Genomic DNA, 4321 nt, shown 5'->3' with positions numbered 1-4321 from the left:
GTCGGACATGATTGACGCAACTTAGCAGCAGCAGCAGTCTATGCTAACAATAGGGTTTATGATGAACACCTGTTCTTTTTTGGGGAGTGTAAAGCATGGGTAACTGAGGTCAACTACACAAGCGCTGACATGACTGATTATCCATAAAACTCTGAACATCAACACTCAGTTGAGTTTCTCTAGTTGGTACCATTTCATATGTGTTGTCACATCTGGAGACTTTTCCCTTTGCTAATTTCAGACTGTATCATTTTTTTCTGTAATGAACTGTAAGCATGACTATAAGAATTTCTAAGTCATGTTAGCCCCAGTTAACTACTCTCCCTTACAGTATGCTTTGGGAGCCAGACACAGAGGGTCTATAGACGATTCTCCAGGTTTCCCACATGGTATAGTGGTAAAGAATCCACTTGCCAATGCAGGAAATGCAATAGACAGAAGTTTGATCCCTGTGTCAGGAAGATTCCCCTCTTGCTGGAGAATTCCATGAGTTTTGAAAGAACATATGTCAATACACAAAATTATCCATGTTATTTTGCAAGCACCTGAACATATGTATTTTGATCATGAACTCTGGCTTGCTGCTGCTGCTGCTAAGTTGCTTCAGTCGTGTCTGACTCTGTGCGACCCCATAGACGGAAGCCCACCAGGCTACCCCGTCCCTGGGATCCTCCAGGCAAGAACACTGGAGTGGGTTGCCACTTCCTTCTCCAATGCATGAAAGTGAAAAGTGAAAGGGAAGTCATTCAGTCGTGTCTGACTCTTAGCGACTCCATGGACTACAGCCTACCAGGCTCCTCCATCCATGGGATTTTCCAGGCAAGAGTACTGGAGTGGGGTGCCATTGCCTTCTCTGGAACTCTTGCTTAGACAAATATTATTTTTAATTATATGGGAAATGTTCATGATATAATTTTAAAATGTTGTCAGTTCTTATTAGCAGTAGTTATGTTCTTTAAAGTCATCATGAATACTGAATTAGTGAATACTGAATCATTGCTTCTAGACAAAATATAGAATAAGATTCCTGTCAGCCTCTAATCACATTTTTGTCAACTGATCAATACTTAAACCTGTTTTATGTGTGTTCGTTCAAAGACATCGTATTTACTATGCATATTTTTGGCCCATTACACGGATTTTACTCCAAACCATGCTTGAACGTAGATTTTAAAATACGTGTATTTTCTTAATAACACACCTCACAGCCCTCCTCCTCTTAGGAACACTAGACAACACTTTAGCATGATGCCTGCAGTGACATTTTAAACAATGAAATCACCAACAAAGAGCACAAACATTCAAAAAATGTCACATCAAAGACATCATAAGAAAAACATTCCTTTACAGTTTAAGGGCTGGGGCAAGGAGACAGAAAGAGTATCATGATGCACAAGCTCAGATGGGTGGGATGTGCCCTTCCAGGAACTGAGGATTCTCACCTCAGTTCTTACCTCAATTCTCGCATTGCCAGAAGTACTGATTCCAGTGTTATGCAGAAGGTCTAAGGAGTAGTGATGCTCAGCTGTGTCAACTCTTTGTAAATCTATAGATTATAGCCCATCAGGCTTCTCTGTCCACGGGATTTCCCAGGCAAGAATACCAGAGTGAGTAGCCATTTCCTTCTCCAGGGGATCTTCCTGACTCATGGATCAAATCCACATCTCCTGCATTGGCATGTGGATTCTTTACTGCTGAGCCACCTGAGTACAATTTAGGTGTTGCTGCTGCTGCTGCTGCTTCTGCTAAGTCGCTTCAGTTGTGTCCGACTCTGTGTGACCCCATAGATGGCAGCCCACCAGCTGCCCGGTCCCTGGGATTCTCCAGGCAAGAACACTGGAGTGGGTTGCCATTTTCTTCTCCAGTACATGAAAGTGAAAAGTGAAAGTGAAGTCTCTCAGTCGTGTCTGACTCTTAGCAACCCCATGGACTGCAGCCTACCAGGCTCTTCCGTCCATGGAATTTTCCAGGCAAGAGTACTGGAGTGGGGTGCCATTGCCTTTTCTACAATTTAGGTGCTATCTTGTTAAAACCATGTATTTCTGAAGTTAAACAAGTACAACATTTGTACATGTATTATTATTCTGTAGGGGGAGATGAACAATAAGCACAATAAATAAGTAAATCAGAGAATATTCAATGATGATAAATGTTGTGAAGAAAAATGAAATAGACATATTAAGAAAAATTGTAGTTAAGGTTGTTGGAAAGTAATATCTAGTTGTGTAAGTAATATCTGAGAAAAAGCTTGTTTCCATGTGGACCTCAGACGAAGTTGTTCCTAAAGAGGAGAGAGCAAGCACAAGGGTCCAGAGGTAGCTTGGCACAGTATATTTGAAGAAGGGACAGGAGGCTGATGTCAAGAAGATGAGTCAGTTGGGATATAAAGTCACAGAATTTATGGGTCATCAGGGTATCAAAGGTTTTGTATTTCATTGTCAATGAGTTATCTGTTCTCTATGGTGAGGCAAGTGGCCATGAAGTTATTTTCACCAGAGAATTGTCATGATCTGTCTATATTTTGAAAAGCTGATTCAGCTGCTCTGCCAAAATATACCCCAGAAAAGTATGAGAAGATGTGCAACAGCAGGTAGGAGAAACTGTAGTGACCTTTCAAGTGACCTGATGCCGAAGCTAGGTGAATGACAAGGGCGGGTGATCACAGTGACTATGGTCAGGTTGCATTTTCAAAATGGAACCAAAAACTGGAATGGTACATATGTGTGTGCATGAGAAAATAAGTGTATTAAAGGAAATTAAAAGAATTGCATTTATTCACAACAGCAATTGGTGGTATTCAGTTTAGAGGCATTGAGGGAATGAGCATTGGTAGAGCAGATCTTGAACCTGAGTTCAGGCTGCCATGTCTGGCATCAAATGTCAATGCCTGGAATAATTTGATGTAAGAATCTGGAGTTTGGTGAAAGAGCCTGAGCTGAAGTGAGTTTCAGAGTACAGTTGATGTTTCAAGGGTGGGATCCTATAGTCTGTCAAGGAGTGTCTTAGAAGTAAAGAGTCCTACGGGCTGAGATCTGGGACAATACAGATTGGATGCATAATGAAGAACAAGAAAAATAAAACATAGAATTCAGAGGACTATGGTTTCTAGAAGCAGAGAATGATGCACTGGGTCAGGTGTCATTAACAGATCCAGTAAGACAGGAATAGGAAATTACTGGCTGTCTTCAGCCTGGTGAGGTGGTTTTAGTGAGTTGCACCTTTAGAACCACTGATTTTAATAAGTTCAAGAGGATATGGAATTTGTGTGTTTGGAGACAATGAGACAACTCAAGACAATTCAAGATAATTCAATAATTCAAAACTTTTTTTATAATTGGATGTCACCAAAATAGTATGTTATTTGTATGCTGCAAGTGTAGTCAACAAAGACTTTTTTCCCCAATCTATTATCGGAGAAGTAGGAAGCAGCAAAATGTCTGTATACACATGGAAGTTAGTAATAGAAAAATAAAAACTAGTATTTCCAGAAAGAGAGAACAGGAAGTTGCTGAAGTGATACATTTTTGGAAGCAAGCAGAATTGATAACCAGTGCATAAGTGAGCAGTTATGGCTGGGATGCTAGAAGGTGAGGAGACTTGGTGGTGGAAACTTACTGGGAATTCCCTTACTAGTAAGAGGGTAAGGGGACTATGCAGAAGATATTGGGGCAGGGGACAGTGGACAGATAGTACAAATTAAGTGGACTGGGATCATGAAAGGAATTAGAAAAATGGCATATTGAATGCTGTGAAACTTTATTGTCAATAAAAATACTTTTTACTCAATCATTGTAGAGACATTTTACATAAAACATTTAAAAGCCTTCCTTTGGAAGTTATCAGATACTTTTTGCTTATAGTAAACTTATTCTAGGATGAAAATTTGTGAGATTGCTTACGTTTCTGGTTAGCATTAAAAATAATTAGTGAGCTGTCTTCAGTCTTCATATTCTGCTAAAATCCCATAAAATCTGTCAATAATTATTTTTAAAAGTGATTCAACTATTCAGCCATTAAGTCAAAAGAAATCCCAGTCAAATTTCTTTCATTCAATCTTGTTGTGTGAATTTTTGCAAGGAAAAGTCTATAGTGACTGTGACATCCAGGCAGCTTATTCTCAATCTTCTGTGAACATATTCAGTTCAGTTCAGTTCAGTTGCTCAGTCATGCCAGACTCTTTGTGACCCCATGAACTGTAGCACGCCAGGCCCCCCTGTCCATCACCAACTCCCAGAGTTTACCCAAACTCATGTCCATTGAGTCGGTGATGCCATCTAGCCATCTCATCCTCTGTCATCCCCTTCTCCTCCTGCCCCCAATC

The sequence above is a fragment of the Bison bison genome, unplaced genomic scaffold (genome assembly GCF_000754665.1).
Source record: "Bison bison bison isolate TAMUID 2011002044 unplaced genomic scaffold, Bison_UMD1.0 scf7180017864130, whole genome shotgun sequence".
Lineage (NCBI taxonomy): Eukaryota > Metazoa > Chordata > Mammalia > Artiodactyla > Bovidae > Bison > Bison bison.
The sequence above is the reverse complement of the archived record's forward strand: the minus strand, read 5'-3'. Positions refer to the sequence as shown.